The sequence below is a fragment of the Chlorocebus sabaeus genome, chromosome 22 (genome assembly GCF_047675955.1).
Source record: "Chlorocebus sabaeus isolate Y175 chromosome 22, mChlSab1.0.hap1, whole genome shotgun sequence".
NCBI lineage: Eukaryota > Metazoa > Chordata > Mammalia > Primates > Cercopithecidae > Chlorocebus > Chlorocebus sabaeus.
The window spans coordinates 48,778,215-48,798,828 of NC_132925.1; the positions used below are offsets into that span (position 1 = coordinate 48,778,215).

General features: G+C 51.3%; 1 long non-coding RNA gene across 1 annotated transcript; it reads left to right on the forward strand.

Annotated features, from left to right (window-relative positions):
• The first annotated feature begins 981 nt into the window (after nucleotides 1–981).
• Nucleotides 982–20,344, forward strand: LOC140709827 (uncharacterized). The gene is made up of 3 exons (XR_012090561.1): nucleotides 982–1,649; nucleotides 13,982–14,035; nucleotides 20,061–20,344. It is a non-coding gene; the product is annotated as an uncharacterized lncRNA (long non-coding RNA).
• The last annotated feature ends 270 nt before the right edge of the window (nucleotides 20,345–20,614 follow it).

Consider the following 20,614-nt stretch of genomic DNA (forward strand, 5'->3'; position numbering starts at 1 on the left):
CTCCTTCCTCAGCCTCCTGAGTAGCTGGGACTATAGGTGTGCACCACTACGCCCAGCTCATTTTTTGTATTTTTAGTACAGATGGGGTTTCACCATGTTGGCCAGGCTGGTCTCGAACTTTTGACCTCAAGTAATCTGCCTACCTCAGTCTCCCAGAGTGCTGGGATTACAGGCTTGAGCCACTGCACCTGGCCTGTACTTCCTCCCTCTGCCCTGATGCCCCCCAATGATTGCTGAGTCGCTCAGGCTTTCTCTCCTTGAAGTCTCTGCTCCCCTCGAGCTGCTCCCCCTTTTGGACTCCCCCCTTGTTTTTGTCACCCACACTGAACACCTTCTTGTCATTGACTCACACTTGCTTTCCTTTGTGTGTGTGTGTGTGTGTGTTTGTGTGAGACAGGGTCTAGATCTGTCACCCAGGCTGGAATGCAGTGGCATGATCGTAGCTAACTGCAGCCTCAACCTCCCAGGCTCCAGTGATTCTCCCACCTCAGCCTCCCCAGAAGCTGGGACTACAGGCTCATGCCACCATGCCTGGCTAATGTTTTGTATTTTTTGTAGAGACAGGGCTTCTCCATGTTGCCCAGGCTGGTCTTGAACCCCTGGGCTCAAGAGATCTTCCCACCTTGGCCTCCCAAAGTGCTAGGATTCCAGGCGGGAACCACCGCACCCAGCCTGCTCTTGCTCTTCCATCCCTGCATTGGTGTCGCCTCTCCCTGAGGGCAGCTGCTGCACCAAGTGCCTGGCACACCCGTGGCCCTGAGGAGGTGCTCAAACAGGAGACTCCCTGAGGGCCTCAGATCTGGATGACTCCTTTGTGTGACACAAGGCAGGAAGCAGAGTTCGGTGGATCATGTGCTGCCCTAGGGGATGAGGGATGTCTTTGATCTCTTGTGAGCCAGGCTTGGCCACTCTTCCAGGGGACCCTCCCCCACTCCCTAGCCTGGCCGGTGGCCTTCCTGTTCCGCCCAGGGTGGTGTCTCCCACATGCTCTGAAGCTGGCCCTTTGCTCTGAGGTCCTGAAGGGCAGGGTGTGTGTGTGAGTCGCCCACCACTGGGGCCTGGTGGGGTGAGGTGGCATCTAAGTGGGACTGCTGCCAACCCCCTCCTGGGTCTGAAGTGGAGGAGCCAGCAACTCACTGACAGGAGGCCTCAAAGAGGCCATGGCCATTCCACTGGGCTCAGGAGCACCAGGGGCTTTATCGGGGCTTGTGGCTGGGAGCAAGGCCAGGCCTTGGGGCTTCTGGGTCTGCTCTTCTTGAGGGGCAGCCTGCAGGATGGCCTTGTATTGGCCCGTGGGTGTCCCATGGCCTCCTGGATCTGAAGGCCTTGCCCTTGCCCTTCAGCACGATCCTCCAGTGCCAGCGTTGACCTCCACAGAGCTTGTCCTGGTAGAGGATGTGAGGGTGAGCCTGGAAGAGGTGACCGTCTACAACCACCTTAGCTTCTAGATACCACCCTTGCCCTGCCAGCTGCCTGGGCGAGACCCACCAGGGGACCCCTTGCCTTCCATCACACAGCCTGACTCTCCCTGAATCTGCCTCCTGCAGGCGGAGGTCCACCTCAGGAAAGGCTCAGGCTACTTCTTCCTCAACACCAGTGCTGCGGACGACATCAAGATGGCCTACCAGGAGGCCAGCGCCATCACCATGGTGAGTTTGGGTCATTGGTCCCTGGGGTGATTTTCATTCTTCATCTGGGTCATTGTGAAGTTCATAGATTGGTTGTTTCAGAAGCCGTCAATCACATCAGCTATAACTAGCAAAGCCTTTAGAGTCTCTGATTTATTCTGCAACTTTAGTCATTTTCATGCTACCTTTATGATTTTTCTGTTTGTCTTTTTGAGACAGGATCTTACTCTGTCGCCTGGGCTGGAGTGCAGTGGCAGGATCATAGCTTACTGCAGCCTTGATCTCCTGGGCTTAAGCAATCCTCCCAACTCAGCCTCTGGAGTAGCTGTGACATGTGCACACCACCACACCCGGCTAATTTTTGTATTTTTTGTAGAGATGTGGGTCTTGCCATGTTGCCCAGGCTGGTCTTGAACTCCTGGGCTCAAGAGATCTGTTGGCCTTGGCCTCCCAAAATGCTGTCATTACAGGCGTCACTCTCCGTGCCCAGGCTACCTTTGTGATTTTCATTCCATGTCCACAAATGGTTTCCTTTCCGTCAATCTTTTCATTAAAATTAAAATGTTATTGCATAAGCAGCACTATAACAACCCTAAAGAAAATTCCTTTTAAAAGAGGTTGCACCTTTCTCTATTCCCCCAGGTTTATTTCTTGGCCCTCTCCCTATTCTTGCAAGTGTTGACTTAGCCATGCTCAAGGCATGGAAGAATTTAGTGTTCTGTTCTTTTCCATTATGTTATTCTTACTTTTTCTATTTCTCCGTGTTGATATGGAGGCCGGCTGATTATTTTTATGCCATAATTTGTACTTTAGCCATTCTCTTCTAAATAGAGTGTTTGGATGGTCAAAATGTTTTTATTCTTTCAAAAATATAGGAAAGCATAGAATGAAAGGAATAAAAACAAACACTATCAGACATGTCTGTATATCTGCAGGATGGGTTATGATGCAATCACGAATATGGAACTTACTTTAAAAGGGAACTCTCACTACTGAAAGTGTTGTAAACCCTCCCTAAGTCAGTAACCCAAGGCAGTCCAAAGCATCCGGGGCTGACACAATAATGACAATGACCCAACAATGACACCCACCCTTGCGTGTCAGTAAATCACAGCTGTGCTGTGGCCTTTGAGCTGCTGTGAGCCCAAGACCTGTTTTCCTCGGTTAAAAGGGGTGGTTCCACATGTTTGAGGAGTGTTGCAGTCAGGCCAGCATCAGAGGAGACTTTCCCTGGACCCAGCGAGGCCTGGGTTGATTCAGTGCTTGGCATGTGGTGGGGACTCAGATGGTGCAGCCCCTGTGGATGGGCTAGAGGTGCCCTGACTGTGGGGCTCCTGCTGTCCTGATGCCCGGGTTTGCTCTCCGCTTTGCCTGGTTTATGCAGGTGAGCCCTTGCAGGCTCGCAGCGGCGGGAAACAACTTCCTGGCTTCAGGAAAGGCCAAAGTCGGAGTTCACCTTTGCAGTGACCATGTCCCAGAGTCTCCTTTCAGAAACACAGCCAGGGCACCTTTCTCTGGCTTTTTGTACCTACTGACTGTCTTCACACAGGCCATCACCAAATTAACTTCCTCTGGGGTGAGACAGGTGTAAAGTCGGTGAGGAGAAGCAGCAGTGTGTGAGGAACACAGCTGGAAGTGTTGTGCTAAATGGACCTGGCCCCTAGGTGCAGTGTCGGGGAGTAACAGGGCATGGTGGAGACTGTGGCAAATGAGTGCACTGGCTGGGTCTAAGGGCAGCCACCATGCACCTCTAGCTAATTTCTGTTGTTGTTTTTAATCACACCTGTATTGAGGTTACTCACACACCATACAATTCACACACCTAAAGCATACAGTTCAGGGCTTTTTAGCGCATTCACAGAGTTGACAACCATCACCAGGTCACTTGCACAGTGTTTCTATTACCTCACAATGAAACCCATCCACTCCAGCTGTCAGCTCCCTATTATTGCACACAAACACACACACACACACACGTGTGCGCTCTGTCCCAGGTTTGAGCAACCACTGATCTACTTTGTGTCTTTATGGATTTGGCTGTTCTGAACAGCTTATGTAATTGGAATCATACAACGTGTGGTCTTCTGTGATTGGCTCCCTGCACTTCACATGTTTTCCAGTTTCATCCACGTTGTAGCATATGTCAGTGTTTCAGTCCTTTCTATGGCCAAATAGTAATCCATTGTATGGCTATGACACATTTTCTTCATTCGCTCATCATTGTTGGAGATTTAGTTAGTTTTCACCTTTTGACTTTTATCAATAATGTTGCTGTGAACATTTGTATGCAAGATTTTGTGAGGACATGTTTCCATTTCGGTTGGGTATATATATACCCAGGAGTGGGATCTCTGGAGTCACGTGGAAACTCTGTATTTACCTTTTTGAGGAACGATCAGACTGTGTTTTCCCAAGTAGCCGCACCATTTCACATTCCCACCAGCAGTGTAGGAGCATTCCAATATCTCCACATCTTTGGCAACACTTATTATCAGGCTTTTTAACTGTAGCCATCCTATTGGGTGATAGTGGTACCTCATTTTGGTTTTGATTTACATTTCCCTGACGGCTAATGACGTTGGGCATCTTTTCACGTGTTTCTTCATTATTTATAAGTCTTCTTTGTGCAAATACTTATGTGGATCTTTTCCCCAGTTTTTGTCTTTTTCTTAAGTTGTAGAAGTTCTTCATATATTCTAGAAACAAGTCCTTCATCAGATGTGATTTGCAAATGTTTTCTCCCATTCTTTAGGTTGTCTTTTTACTTTCTTGGTGGTGTCCTTTCAAGCACATGCATGTTTAATTTTGTTTTTTTTTCAGTTGTTGCTCATGTTTTTGATATCATATCTAAGAGGCCATTGCAAACCTGAGTTTATGGAGATTTACCCTATGCTTTCTTCTTTTTTTCCTTTTTCCTTTTTTTTTTTCCCAGTCAGAGTTTCACTCTTGTCACCAAGGCTGGAGTGCAGTGGTGCAATCTTTTTTTTTGTTTGTTCGTTTTTTGTTTTTTGTTTTTTGTTTTTTGAGACAGAGTCTCGCTCTGTCGCCCAGGCTGGAGTGCAGTGGCGCGATCTCAGCTCACTGCAAGCTCCGCCTCCTGGGTTCACGCTATTCTGCCTCAGCCTCCTGAGTAGCTGGGGCTACAGGCGCCCGCCACCATGCCCGGCTAATTTTTTGTATTTTTAGTAGAGACGGGGTTTCACCGTGTTAGCCAGGATGGTCTCGATCTCCTGACCTCATGATCTGCCCATCTCGGCCTCCCAAAGTGCTGGGATTACAGGCGTGAGCCACCGCGCCCAGCTTCAGTGGTGCAATCTTAGCTCACTCCTCCCGGGTTCAAGCAATTCTCCAGCCTTGCCTCCTGAGTAGGGATCACAGGCATGTGTCACCACGCCCAGCTAATTTTGTGTTTTTAGTAGAGATGGGGTCTCACCATGTTGGCCAGGCTGGTCTTGAACTCCTGACCTCCGGTGATCTACCCACCTCAGCCTCCCAAAGTGCTGGGATTACAGGTATAAGCCACCTCAACCGGCTACCCTATGCTTTTTTCTAAGAGTTGTATAGTTTCAGCTCTTATGTCTCAGTCTTTGATCCATTTTGAGTTAACTGTGTTGGATATAGGACTCTTGGTTGATGGGTGTTTTGAGGTTTTTTTTTGAGCACCTGGATAATGTTATCCTACTCCCTCTGGCCTCATTTTTTCTGATGAGAAGTCATCTGTTAATCTCTTGGGAGTCCCTTTGTTAATGATGAGTCATTTTTCTCTTGCTGCTTTCAAGATTTTTTTGTAGTGTTTGGCTTTAAACATTGTTTAAACTGTTTCAGTTTGTACAACAGGTCCAATCACATTCAGGATCTTCTGAAGGGATAGTTTCTGAAGAAGGTATTTGTGATTTGTTCTGACCCCAGGAGTGTTCTTCTATTTGTGTATATTTTTGGGTTTATCTTATGTGGATTTAACTGGGCTTCCTGGATGTGTACATTAATGTCTTCCAATAAATTTGGGAAGTTTTGAGCCATTATTGTTTTTAGGATTTTTTCTCCTCTTTTCTTTCTCTCCTCTGTTCTGTGTTCTCCCATTATCCCTGTGGCTCCACTTTTCTTCAGTCTTTTTTCACTCTGTTCTTCAGATTGCGTAATGTCTATCAGTCTATCTTCAAGTTTGCTAATCCTTTCTTTTGCCAGTTCAAACTACTCTTTTTTGTTTGTTTGTTTGTTTGTTTGTTTGTTTTTTGAGACAAAGTCTCCCTCTGTTACCCAGGCTGCAGAGCAGTGGCACGATCACAGCTCACTGCAGCCTCGACCTCCAAGGCTCAAGCAATCCTTCCACTTCAGCCTCCTGAGTAGCTGGGACTACAGGTATGCACCACCACACCGATTATTATTATTATTTTTTTCTTTGAGACAGATTCTTGAAGCTGGGCATGATGGCTCAGACCTGTAATCCCAGCACTTTGGGAGGCTGGAGTGGGTGGATCACTTGAGGCCAAGATTTCAAGACCAGCCAGGCCAACATGGCAAAACCCCATCTCTACTAAAAATACAAAAATTAACAGAGTGTGGTGGCAAGCACCTGTAGTCCCAGCTACTCGGGAGGCTGAGACAGGAGAATCTCTTGAACTCAGGAGGCAGAGGTTGTAGTGAGCCAAGATGACACCACTGCACTCCAGCCTGGGTGACAGAGCAAGACTCTGTCTCAAAAAAAAAAAAAAAAAAAAAAGGGGAGAGAGAGAGAGAGAGAGAGGGAATTATGACAGAGTCTCACTCTGTTGCCCAGGTTGGTTCGATCTCAACTCCTCCTGGTCCAGGACCCATATCCTGCCCAGGGTCTCTTACTGCAGTACCCTCCCCCAGCTACTCATCTTCCCAGACCCAGCAAAGCAGCTCCTCTGAAACATCTCTCCTCTCACCGGAGGGACCAGTCACCCCCTTCCTCAGCCGCATCTTCAGAGCTGCCCCTTTCCTGCTGTGTTTGTCGCTGCATCCTCTCTCTAGGCGGGGCTTCCCGTTCATCTGCCGGCTCAGGGTCTGGCCCACAACAGTGCTGATATATGACAACAGAATAGATCCATTCACCAACAAGAAACACTCGTGAGTACCGACTGTGTGTCGGGTAGGCCCTGTCCTAAGGGTTGTCCTCAGGTACGTAACTTCTAGTTGTGGAAGATGAGCAGAAACTCCCAGTTTGGGCTCTTCTCCCTGTCTCTCCACTTCGCAGGGAAACAGAGCTGGATGCCTCCTGCAGCCAGAATGGAATGTGGGGAGTGGGGGAGGGAGAGTGGACAAAGGCAAAAGCCACAGCTGGCTGGGGGCACGGAGGATCGGCAAGCTGTCCATGCCACCCATGTAAGCGAGCTTGAGGGCACGAGGTACAGATGAAGCGTATCTGTACACTTATTTCATACAATGACTTACAGTAGATTAACAAAGATCCAAGATGGACGTCACGCTTATGCTCCAAAATCATGGCTATGTAACTTGAGCCATCGTCACACTAGCCTGGTGTCAAAACAGACTGAGGAACGGGGTCCAGGAGCCACTGATTTACCCCAGTTTACTACATTTCACCCAAAGAAAACCCATCGGAAAATTACAGAGAGTAACAAGCGCTTTCCCAATTGGAGAACCCAATCTGATAACCCAATTTGAGAACCCAGTTTGAGGCTCTGACTTGAAATTCCTGCAAAGTTACCATTGTCATTAGTGGGCAGGTCCTTCACAATGCAAAGAAATTCTGTGGTGCCCCCACCACAGAGCCCTGCACAGGGCAGCACAGGGAAGGACTTTTTCTCCTTCAGAAAAACCATTTTGCACATTTTAAACAAAGACATAAAATGGCAGTGGGGAAATCAATTGCTCTTCCACTCAATTTCCCAGGGGACAGCTGTTCAACCACCATCTCTGGAGCCTGGCCTGCCCCTCAGGCTGGTGCACAGCTGCTAAATGCACCCCAGAATTATACTGTAAGGGGGCGCCCACCAGGCCACCCTAGAGCCTTGAGTAATGGAGGGCACTTGGCCGCTCTGAAACCGTCACATGCCCTGGAGCTTCGCAGGCCCCAAGGCTCTGCCTGCATCATCTCGGCCCCCACTTCCAGGAGCCCTGATTACATTTCTGACTTGTCCCCTGACAGGTGGCGACTGCAGCTATTTCTGAAGGTCACTGGAGCCATGGGCTTCCATTTCCTTCAGCCTGCTTATCACTGTCACGTGATGGGCCAAGTGTTGGCTGATTACCCGCGCTGGAGGCCGGCAGTGGAGGACCTAAGCTCACATGAAACTCACAGGCACTGACTCGGTCTCTGACCTGGGCACTGGATGAAACTTCACACAGGGCCCCGGCCAGCCCTGTGACCTTCCCCAGGGCAAGGGCTGGGGACGTGCATCACTGTCCACACATCAGTCTCAGGGAAAAGGAGGACACACCTGACTTCAGGTCCCACAGCTGTCACCTACTCCCTCCTCATCCCAGACATGCATCCTTGCCTGAACAATGGCCCCATGACTAGTTGCACCTCACAGGCTCACAGGAATGGAGAGACGCAGCCACTGCTGTGAATGAGAGGGTGCCCAGTTTCAATGGCACTGTACACATTTTACCTAACTTAGAACTCCCCTCGGGCTGGGCGCGGTGGCTCACGCCTGTAATCCCAGCACTTTGGGTGGCCGAGGCGGGCTATTCATGAGGTCAGGAGATCGAGACCATCCTGTGAATGGTGAAACCCCATCTCTACAAAAAACACAACAAATTAACCGGGCGTAGTGGTGGGCGCCTGTAGTCTCAGCTACTCAGGAGGCTGAGGCGGGAGAATGGCGTGAATCCGGGAGGTGAAGCTTGCAGTGAGCCGAGATCCCACCACTGCACTCCAGCCTGGGCGACAGAGCGAGACTCCATCTTAAAAAAAAAAAAAAAAAAAAAGAAAGAAAGAACTCCCCTCTTCTTGGTCATGGGGACGTTTTTATTAATTTCTAAAAGTAAACAAAACAAGGCATATGTCAAGCAGTCAGAATTAAGATGTGAGGTTCTCCTCACTTGCATGACTGGAGGAAGAGTTGGGAAATTGTTCTTTCTTCTATGAGGTGCTAAGAATGCTTAGGGGACACTGCCTGTGGTCTCAGGCTCCTCCCCACCTCCAGCGTCCTCCAATCACATGCGTGTTCCCAGGTTTGGAGGGCGTCCTGCCATCCAAGGGTTTACCTCTGAGAAGAACAGGAACAGGGGGACTCCCACCCTCTCCTTGAGGGATGGCGCTGAGAAAGGGTCCTCTCTGCAAGACAGCTGGAGACTAAGGTCAAACACTGAAGGAATGTTTTTAAAAAGCACACCAAACACCAAACAGCCACCAAAAAAAATGGAATCAAAAAACTTTTTAAACAGGAAGTGTTTCACATAAAAACAGAGATTTCTATTTTCTCTTGAAAATCATAGCTCTTGCCTCACAGGCCCACACCCCCACACATCAAAAACCAGTCAAAGGTTCTGCAGGACAGTGTGAGGAGGCCATGGACTCCCCCAGTGAAGGTGGCAAAAATCATGAAACACACACAAAGCCATTGAAAATCTCTGCGATGAGGTCCAGAGATCTCACTTGAGATCAGGAGTTCGAGACCAGCCTGGCCCACAAGGTGAAGCCCCGTCTCTACTAAAAATATAAAAATTAACTGAGCATGGTGGTAGGTGCCTGTAATCTCAGCTATTCGGGAGGCTGAGGCAGGAGAATTGCTTGAACCCGGGAGACAGAGGTTGCAGTGAGTCAAGGTCGTGCCATTGCACTCCAGCCTGGGTGTCAAGAGCAAAACTCTGTCTCAAATAAATAAATAAATAAATACTAAAATAAAATATTTGGGATGATTCCAAGGGCACACAGCAAATGAAGAAGCATTTATTCAAGAAAACCTACTAACACCTGGGAAGAATGACAAGGGCCTGCAGTGTGTGAAATAAGATGACTGTCCTCCCTGACTCCCCACCCCAGTGAGGGGGGCTCCACTGCAGACTGCTTTCTCCAAGATCACAGGATCCCTCGCCCCCACCAGCTCCCGCTTGGGGGATTTGCTTCCTAAGAGGGGCAGAATGTCATCTTTTCTTATCATGCCACCAGCTACCGCTTGCTGAGACCGTTTGCTCAGCCCAGGAAAGGAGGTTGAGAGGTGGAGGCTCTTGTCTTCCACCCAGGCCCCACTCATGGGATAGAGGCTCTGCCTTGAGTGCAGCATCCGTGAGAATACTGGGGCCCGGCCACCCTTCCGTGGCTAATGGGGTGGGGTTCCCTGCTAAGAAAGGCCAGCCGAGGAGCACTGGGGCTGCTGCCCCATCCACCAAGCACCCAGATCTTAACGTGCAGGTGTTGGGCCGGGCCTGGTGGCTCACGCCTGTAATCCCAGAACTTTGGGAGGCCAAGGCAAGTGGATCATGAGGTCAGGAGATCAAGACCATCCTGGCTAACACGATGAAACCCTGTCTCTACTAAAAAAATACAAAAAATTAGCCGGACATGGTGGCGGGCACCTGTAGTCCCAGCTACTCAGGAGGCTGAGGCAGGAGAATGGCATGAAACTGGGAGGTGGAGCTTGCAGTGAGCCAAGATCGTGCCTCTGCACTCCAGCCTGGGCAACAGAGCAAGACTCCGTCTCAAAAACAAAAACAAAAACAAAAACAGAACGTAACATCAAAATAACCAACTTTGGGTTTAGTTCAACATTTGCAAAGAGAGACTGAGAATGTTTAATGGGACTCTCCCTTATGCAGGCCCAGAGCTCTTCCTGGGCCATGGGTACCAATGCCCTGCCATCAATGTTTGGAACCTTGGCATCATCATATGCAGAATGGTTGCTGGGGCCCTGCCATTTTATGAGCAGAACTGTAAGGATACACTGAAAAAAAATACCTTAAAATAGTACTGCTACTTATTTTTTCATTTTAATGGAAAGAATTATTTAAACATTCTTCACACTCAACCCCAGGGAGCAGCTCCCACTGGACCAGTTGTTGAGGGACTCCTGGGTCAATAGTGACCAAGAGACATGGTTCAAGCCATACAGAGAGCCGCTCCTGGACCTCCCAGGCCCCCCAACAACCCAGTTCATAATGGCCATGGGATTCTAGGCAGAGCATATCGAGGAAGCGATATTAAAAAAGAAAAAATCATCCCATGGCCACCTACCTAATCATGGAGTCCAGAAAAGTGCAGAGGAGAAAGGGCTCCAAGACTGGAGCACAATCCCTCTCTCCTGGGGGTCCCACCTGTCCTTCCCCATCTGCCACAGTTATGTCAACCTTCCCTGTCCAACCCAGAGAGGGACTCAAAACCAGATGACCTTCCCCACTTTCTAATTCACAGAAGCATGAACAGGACCATCCCTGGGAGTCAGGGCAGAACTCTACCTGGCCTGGAGATGAAGCCAGCCATTCCCAGCAAAGCCGCCCAGCAGAAGCCTGTGGCTTCACCCTCCACAGAGCACCAGCAGCTATGGGGGAACCCCCAAGGAGCCTTGTCTCAGGGAAACCACTGGGAAGTCAGCTCGCTTCATGTGGAAGACCCAGAAGAGGTGACTTGGTCTGAGGGAACCCCTGGGAAGCCAGATGGTGTAACCTCAATCTCTGTGACTAAAAGGAGCCACAGATGCCATTGGCAAAAGATGCTTCAGTTTCATGTGGCAATTGTGTTGTTTCTGACTAGCACAAAAAAGTCAAAGGGAGAAATAAGGCAGCACCAGTGAACCCAATGGGCAGCTGGGCCAAGACAAAAACCAACTGGGTGGGGCAGTCAAGCTACACTTCCTGTGTTTCATTACATTTATTATGTTCTTCTTAATATTATTTTAATTGGCAAATCATGCTTGTATTCATTTATGAGATACAGTGTGAGGATTAGATGAATGTGTGCACCATGGAATGACAAAATCACACTACTTAGCATCTGATCACCTCAGAAAGACAAATTCCACGTGATGTCCCTGAAGTTTCCATCTAAAAATGTTGACCTCATAGAAGTAGCGAGTAGATTGATGGTGAACGTGGGCTGGGGAGCGAGTGTGTGGAGGGGTGGCAGAGGGAAGAAATGGGGGCTTGTCGGTCTAAAGACCACAGTCTCAGTAGGAAAGGAGGAAGGGGTTTTGATATCTAGTGCACAGCAGGGTGACCAGATTCAATGAGAATGTATTGCATACGGAAAACACCTGAGAGAGTTCATGTCGAATCCCTACATTCAGAATGGAGAAAATAAAGGCTCCGAGGTTCAAGAGCATTAAAAACCTTGTGACAGGTTGACCATGTGTAGATTCCAATAGCTGTAGGTGAAAGCTGGGCAAGATGATGACGCTGCCATGTGCCCAACACACCTGGCCCAGAGGCATTCAGCAGAGGACGCAGGTGTCCAAGCTTCTACCAGGGTTAATGAACACGATTCAAAAGTCAAGAGGGCATCTGGCAGCCCTGTGGCCTTCAAAGGCCTATCCAAAGCTATGGGTGAGCTGAAGGACAGCCTGGAGCCTCCTGAAGAACAGAGGGCCCCTCCGCCCCACCTGGCACAGGGCACTATCTCTTCCTCCTGTCTATCCCCTGCTTCCTCTGTAATGCCACCTTCCCCTTCCTCCCCACTCAGCTCCCTGCAGTCCTCTCTCACCTTTCCAAGGTAGACGCAGCTTGTTGCTCTCCTGTCCTGAGGTCCCACTAAGACTGTGGTTTCTGGTCCCCGCTGATCTCTGGGACTTGATTTTCCTGGCCTTTTCCCCCACCTCCTTTCTGTTTGTCCCAGCCCCACCCCCAAGTCCCTCTCTGCCAGCTCCCTGTCTGCCATTCCTAATCCCTTCATCCTGATTCCTTTTCTTCTACATTTTCTCTAGCTAAGTCATCTTTTATTCACTTGTTAATAATCTATCCCTCGGTCCCCTGGATGTCTGTCTTGTGCAACATGGAATGATGAAACTCTAGAAATTGAAATCTAACTCCTGGCCCTAGACAGGACTCAGGTTTTGTGAAAGGGAGAAAAAAACAAAACAAAACAAAAACAAACAAAAAAACCCAAAAGCAAACCCCACTAAACCAACACCTAGTCTAGAGCCTGATATAAGTGCCACTCAAAACGTGTTTCCTTCCTTTATTCTCTCTCTTTTTTTTTTTTTTTTTGAGACAGAGTCTTGCTCTGTCTCCCAGGCTGAAGTGCAATGGCGAAACCTTGGCTCACTGCAACCTCTGCCTCCTGAGTTCAAGCAGTTCTCCTCCCTCAGCCTCTCAGTCACTGGGATTACAGGCACCCACCACCATGCCTGGTTAATTTTGTTTTTTTTAATTTTTGGTAGAGATGGGGTTTCACCATGTTGGCCAGGCTGGTCTCGAACTTCAAACCTCAAGAGAGCTGCCCACATTAGCCTCCGAAAGTGCTGGGATTACAGGTGTGAGCCATCGCGCCCAGCCTACTTCCTTTACTCTTCAATAACCAGAGAATTCTTCCTGAAAAAGGTGGCCCTTAAGACCATTTAGAAGCATCACAAGGTGGAGCGCAAGGGTCCTGAGAGCTGGTCTTGCCATCCCTTGTCTCCCAGCCCCAGTTTACATGAAGCCAAGCTCCAGAGAAGAGACAGGGCCTGTGGGGCATTTGGATTACACTCCAAGTCTAATTCCTAGTCCAGCAATCCTACCCACAGAGGCTTCCTTCATCTGTCCACTTGGCCAAGGAAGGAGCAGGTCAGCTCATGCCCCCTGCCTGGATGCAGACAACCATCAGAAGGCCATCCGTGTAGCTGGGGCCCCAGAACAATGTCTGCATGGAAAGGATCCAAGGAGCTGGAGCCCTTTAGCCTCAAGAAGAGCATGAGGGACCCAGCACCCTTCTGAAACCTAAACCTCATTCTGGCCTGAGCCGTTTTGCACTGCCTGTGCCTTAGAAAGTTGTGAAGTCCTGTAAGTGGGTCTTCCTGTTTCCCCCTCTTCTGAGGCCCAGGCCTTTCTCAGAGCCTCCGTGGGTCCCACCCCTGCACCCATCACAAGGTGTCTGGGCCCTGCCTGCCTGGCTCACACCCCCCACCCCCACCCCCACCCACTGCCCTATTTCCATCCCTGGGACACCATGCTGGGCACTGCTGTTCCCTCTCTTAGAAGACTTTCATAGGCTCTGCCCATCCCTTTTGCCAACTGATATTGTTTTGCTGTGTCTCCACCCAAATCTCAACTTGGACTGTATCTCCCAGAATTCCCACGTGTTGTGGGAGGGACCCAGGGGGAGGTAACTGAATCATGGGGGCCAGTCTTCTGTGTGCTATTCTCATGATAGTAAGTCTCACGAGATCTGATGGGTTTATCAGGGATTTCTGATTTTGCTTCTTTCTCATTTTCTCCTGCTGCCACCACGTAAGAAGTACCTTCTGCGTCCTGCCATGATTCTGAGGCCTCCCCAGCCATGTGGAATTGTAAGTCCAATTAAACCTCTTTCTCTTCCCAGTCTCAGGTATATTTTTATCAGCTGCGTGAAACAGAATAATACACCAATCAAGTGAATGTCACCTCCTCAGAGAAACCCTCCCTGAGCACCCCATCTGCAGTAGGGTCACCCCCGTCTCCCACCTTCACTTTTCCTGGTGTTTCCTTCCTAGCCCCTATCTCTATGGGGAGTTTTTGCTCTGATAGACTAGTCTCCCTTGCCCACCGGGGCCAGCCTGTCTGTCTTCTCTGTCCCTCCACACTGGAGATGATCAGTGTTCCTTTGTGGACGTGAATGAAACAGGAAGGCCCCTGAGGTTTAAGGATTGGGAGCCCTTCACCCTAGGTGAGGAGAGAGCCTTGAGGCAGGGTAGAGGACCTGAGTTAGTGCCCTCTCCCCTCTCCCTACCCTGAGGGTCAGACCCGGGCAGGATGGGCCACTGCCTCTTGGGGAACCTGTCACCTGTGACCTTGATGGGTGGCCTGCAGGGGACGTGGCCGGACTTGGTCAGCAGTGGTCCTGGGGCAGCTGCGTTCAGGTGGGCAGCACTCTAGGAAGGACAAGCTCCAAAACCCAGGGCTCCAAAGGACCCATGGGAAGGTCAGAAGGCTCAAAGGAGTGTCCTGGTGGCTGGGCCAGCGCTTTGAGGCCTCTGGGGACCCAGCAGAGAGGGCCTGCATAAGGCATCTGGAGGCTCCAAGACCGCTGGGATCCGAGCGACCCGCAGAGGTCGCCCGTCCCTGTGGGGGCAGCAGCACCTGAAGGGAGGTGGCCATAGCAGCCCACAGGGGCCCAGGGCTGACGAGCTCTGCCTTGGGTGCCAAGGCTGGGCAGGGCCTGTGCCCTTGGGAGTCCTGTTTCAGACCCGCCTCCACCACATGGCCCTGCCCTTGTCTTATTTGCCTGGACAGCACAGCCTGCAGAAGCTTATTTGCTCATCCAATTTGGGGATCCTGAGCTCCCTACTGGGCAAGCCTGGTGGGTTCACAGCTGTCCCTGATGGTTTCCTTGAAGTTTCAAATCAGACTCTGCTCCTTAGTTGCCAGCACCTATTACTAAAGACTGGGGGGTGCAGGCAGAAAGCATGGGGGCGTCATGGTGACAGGGGTAAGGAGAAGGCAGAGTTTTCCACTTCTGGTGATGGTAGCGGTGGTGGCCACCTGACCCAGTGCACCGTCTCTTCCTCCTGTCTGTCCCCAGGTTCCTCTGCCCTGCCACCTCCCCCTTCCTCCCCACTGAAGTCACTGCAGTCCTCTCTCCACTTGTCCAAGATAAATGCAGCTTGCTGCTCTCCTGAGGCCCCCAGTAAGGCTGTGGCTTCTGATCCCCGCTGACCTCTTGGACTTTATTTCCCTGGCCCCCTCCCCCACCTCCTTTCTGTTTGTCCCAGCCCCGTCCCTAACTCCCTCTCCCCCAGCTCTTTCTCTGCCATTCCTAATCCCCCCATCCTGATTCTTCTTCTAGGTTTTCTCTGGCTAAATTATCTTTTTTTTTTTTTTTTTTTTTGAGATGGAGTCTCATTCTGTCCCCCAGGCTAGAGTGCAGTGGTGCAATATCAGTTCACTGCAACCTCCACCTCCCAGGCTCAAGCCATTCTCTTGCCTCAGCCTCCCAAGTAGCTGACGCTACAGGCACACACCACCATGCCCGGCTAATTTTTGTATTTTCGGTAGAGACAGGGTTTCACCATGTTGGCCAGGCTGGTCTCAAACTCCTGACCTTAGGTGATCTGCCCACCTCTGCCTCCCAAAGTGCTGGGATTACAGGGTGTGAGCCACCATGCCCGGCCAATTATCTTTTATATACTTGCTAATATCTGTCTCCTTTCTCCCAGATCTTGTTTTGTGCAACACAGAATGATGAATATCTAGAAACAGGGATCTCACTCCCGGCCCTAGTTAGGACTCAGATTTTGTGAAGCGGACTGGGGCAGGAGGAAAAGCAAACCCCACCAAACCAACACCTAGTCTAGAGTCTGATCTAAAAGCCACTCAAAACACGTTTCCTCCCTTTACTTTCCTGTAACTCGAGAATTCTTCCTGAAAAAGGTAGCCCCTGAGAACCGTATAAAAGCATCACGGGGTGGAGGGGCAAGGGTCCTGAGAGCTAGTCTTGCCATCTCTTGTCCCCAGTTTTCTTGAAGAAGCCAAGCTCCAGAGAAGAGGCAGGACCCGTGGGGCATTTGGATTACACTCCAAGTCTAATTCCCAATGCAGCGATCCTGCTCCCAGAGACTCCCTTCATCTGTCCGCCTGGCCAAGTAAGAGGCGGGTCGCCCTACGCCCCCTGCCTGGCCACAGACGAAAACCATCAGAAGGCTGTCCATGGGGCCCCAGAACCATGTGGCAATGGCCTACGGAGCTGAAGCCCTTTAGCCTCAAGAAGAGCGTGGGGGACCCAGCACCCTTCTGAAACCTAAACCTCCTTCTGGCCTGAGCTGTTTTGCACTGTCTGTGCCCTAGAAGGTTGTGAAGGCTTCTAAGTGGGTCTTCTTGTTTCCCCATCTTCTGAGGCCCAGGGCTTCCTCAGAGCCTCCATGGGTCCCACCCCTGCACCCATCACACGGTGTCTGGGTCCTGCCTGCCTGGCTCACACCCCCACCCCCACCCGCTGCCCGATTTCCATCTCTGGGACAGTGCCCTGGGCACTGCCGTTCCCTCTCTTAGAAGACTTACACAGGCCCTGCCTGTCCCTTTTGTCAATCTAGTTAATGTCACCTCCTCAGAGAAGCCCTCCCTGAGCACCCATCTGCAGTAGGGTCACCCCCATCTTCCACCCTCACTTTTCTTGGTGTTTCCTTCTTAGCCCCTGTCCCTACTGGGAATTTTCTGCACTGATAGACTAGTCTCTCTCACCCACCTGGGGGCCAGCATGTCTGTCTTCTCTGTCCCAGCACACTGAATGATTATTTGTTGGTATAAATGAAACAGGAAGGCCCCTAAGGTGCTGGGATTGGCAGGCTTTCACCCCAGGTGCGGAAGGAGCCTTGAGGAAGGGGAGAGGACCTGAGTTAGTGGCCTCTCCCCACTCTGAGGGTCAGCCCTGGGCAGGGCAGGCCACTGCCTCTTGGGATTCCTGTTGCCTGTGCCCTTGATGGGTGGCTCGCAGAGGATGCAGCCACACTGGGTCAGCTGTGGTCCTGGGGCAGCCGCGTCCGGGCAGGCGGCACTTACGAAGGACAAACTCCGAAGGACCCATGGGAAAGTCGAGTGGCTGAGGGGAGTGACCCGGCGGCTTGGCCAGCGCTTTGAGGCCCCGGGGACCCAGCCCGGAGGGCCCAGATGAGGCATCTGGAGGCTCTGAGCGGGGCCCGGAGCCGGTCCATGTGGGTGCAGTAGCGCTTCGGCCACCCGCAGGGGTCAGGCTCTGCCAGGCGGAGGGGGAGGGGAGCGAGTGTGGGAGAGACGGGGAGTCCCTGTCTCTGCTACCCAGCCCAAGCTGGGTCTCTTTGCCCAGGCTGGACTGGGCTGTAGTTCACCGCCGCCTGGCCCCGACCCCGTCTCCATGGGGACCTGAGGCCGCCCGACCACCTGTCAGGGGCTGCCCTGGAGCCTGGCGTCTTCCCCTCGCACCCTGTCTGCCCCTCAGGGACCGTGCTGTCCAGGCTGACCCAGACTGGAGACATTGGAATGCCTGTCCAAGCCTCCACCCCTGGGCCACTTCCCGGTGGGGTGAGCAGAAGGCCAGGGTGGGGTGAGAATCTGTTGTACCCAGGGAAGGGAATTGCCCCCAGGCCCAGAGAGTTTGAAGCCTGGGGTACTGTCACCAACAGCCCAGGACCCTCGCAGCTGGGCCCTGCCCTAGAGTCTTCCTGCAGCAGGGCTCTCCTCCGGAGGGGCTGTGCATGTTTCCCCGGGAGGGGATGAAGCCAGAGGCCAGAGGTTTGCCTCTGGGGCACGGATCCTCCAGGTCACTTGCCCCCCAACGGGCTGCAGTGAAGGAGGCTCTGAGGGGAGGAAGACCGGCTCCTCCCCTGCAAGGATAGGGGCCCCCGGGAAGTCATTCCTGCTCTGGGGACTGCCTCCCTCCCCTACATCAGAGTCAACCACTGCAGAAGGTTGGCCAAGCTGACCACTGTGTCTGTGATCTCTGCCAGGGAGGCTGAAAGAACATCCAGCCCCACCTGTGGTCCCTTCCCGCCTCAGGCTATATGACAGTATGACTCCCCACCTATTTCTTCGTTTCCACTGGAAACACTAGGAAAACAATTCCTCACCCTCCACCCCAGGGAGCGGACCCCACTAACCCAGCTAACGTGGGATCCCTGGGTCAATGCTGGCCAGGAGACGCTGCTGACACCAGAGACCCTGGGCACCTGGGCCCCCTACAACCCTAGTCATGGTGGCCATGGGATTCCAGGCAGCACACATTTCGGAATCAGTATTTCCCCCACCCCATAAAAAATACGTATATGATTATCCCACGGCCACCTACCTAATTCTGGGGTACAGGAAAAGTGCAGAGGAGGAAGGGCTCTGTCATTTAAGCACAGTTCCTTCCTCCTGGGTGTCCCCCCTGCTCTTTCCCATCTGACAAAGTCCATCTTCCCTGTGGAACCAAAGACAGCTTAAAGGAAGCCAGCTATTCATACTTTTAATTTTTGGCTGCCCAAGGAGAGTCAGAAGTCAGGGCAGAAGGCCACCATTCCTGCCCCAGAACTCTTCCTGGGCCGGGGGTACCAGTGCCCTGCCATGGACGTATGGAGCCTCCATGTCATTCTCTATTCCATGGTGGCTGGGCCCTGCCCTTCTACTCAGGGAACCTGGTGGACCTGAGGAAAAAAATTATCACAGGACAATACTATTCCCCACCATTTTTTTCCCACTTCAAATTGAAAGATTTATTAAAAAGTACTTAATGCTAAACATTAGGGAGCCATCCCTACTGGAACAACTGATGAGGAGCCTGTGGGTGAACAGTGGCCAGAAGATCCCACTGACATCATACAAAGAACCACTCCTGGACCACCCGAACTCCAACAGCTCAGCTCATAGTGGCCATGGGATTCTAGGCTGAGAACATCTCAGTGCCAAAGAAAAAGCATTAAACTATCCCATGGCCACCTACGTCATTTTAGAGCACACAAAACAAAAGAGGAAGCACTCTACCATCAGAGAACTGTCCTTTCCTCCTGGGGTCCCCACCTCTCCTTCTCCATCTACTGAAGTTTCCAGCTTCCCTCTCCCACTGGAGCGGGCTCACAGCGAGCCAACTTGTCCCACCATTCCTGCCAGTGTTCTTGCCATCCTGTAGAGGAAGCCAGACAGTTTTAGTGAAACCCCCAGCATGACCCTGTGGGCTCCTTCTCTACCCAGAGCACCAGCAGTAGTGGAGGAGACCCAGAAAAAACCTTGGCCTGGTGACAACCACTGCAGAAAGCCAGATTCCTCCAAGCTGGGCAGCCAGAGGCTGTGAAGTCAGCCTCATCGACAAGAACTGCCACAGGGCTGCCCGGAATATGCCTTTCATTTCTTTTACAAATGTGTTGCTTGTGCCCAGTGCAGAAATTCTTACAACTAAGATCACCCCAACGAAGTAGTTGGATGGCTCTGGTGAAGACAAAAATCCAGTAGGTGGGGCAGTCAAGCTGCACTTCCTGCGTTTTATTTATTATGTTTTTATTAGTATTGTTTTAATTGGAAAATCATGCTCGTATTCATTTATGGGGTAGAATGTGATGATTAGTTAGCTGTGTGCACCGTGGAATGAGGAAATCCCGCTACTTAGCATCTCCACCATCTCAGAGAGACCAATTCCACATGATGTCCTGGAAATGTTGATCAGAAAAAGTTGACCTCACAGAAGTCACGAGTAGATCGATGGTGACAGGAGCTGGGGAGCGGCACAGGGAGGAAATGGGGGGCTGTCGGTCAAAGGACCCAAATCTCAGATGGACGGGAGGAAGAGGTTTTGACATCCAGTGCACAGCAGGGTGACCAGAGCCAATGGGAATGTACTGCATTGCAAAACACCTGAGAGAGTCCACGTCAAATGTCTTTTTGCATTTACATTAGAGAGGACGAAGGCCCTGAGGTCCAAGAACATTGAAACCTGACAGATCAGTCTTGTGTGGACTCCAACAGCTGCAGGTAGTGGCCAGGCAAGACGTCCACACTGCCGTGGCCTTCAAAGGCATCCTATCCCAAGAGGTGAACTGAAGGACAGCCTGGAGCTTCCTGGAGACAAAAGGGCCCCTCCACCCATCTGGAGCAACGTCAGAACCTGGACTATTTCCTGCAGCACTTCTCCCCTGCCCTGCTCTATTGTATCTTTTTAAATAAAGATGGCTCCTGATAAATGACCGTTTCTTTCAAATCTTGTAGTAGCATTGGAAAGGTGGCAGGTGGCTCACAGACACTCTGCTGCTTTTCACCCTCCCTGCACAGAACAGGGGCTGTGCACACCCTAGTTTAGGCGGCATGCTGTCATGCGACCCTCTCAGTTACTCAGAAAAACTGAAAGGAAAAGAGACCTCAGAAGAATCAGAGTGACCCCACCTGCAGCCAATCATTACCAGTGGCTCTGAAGGGCTGGGGCTCTAAGCGTGTGCAGGGCAGAGTCCCACACG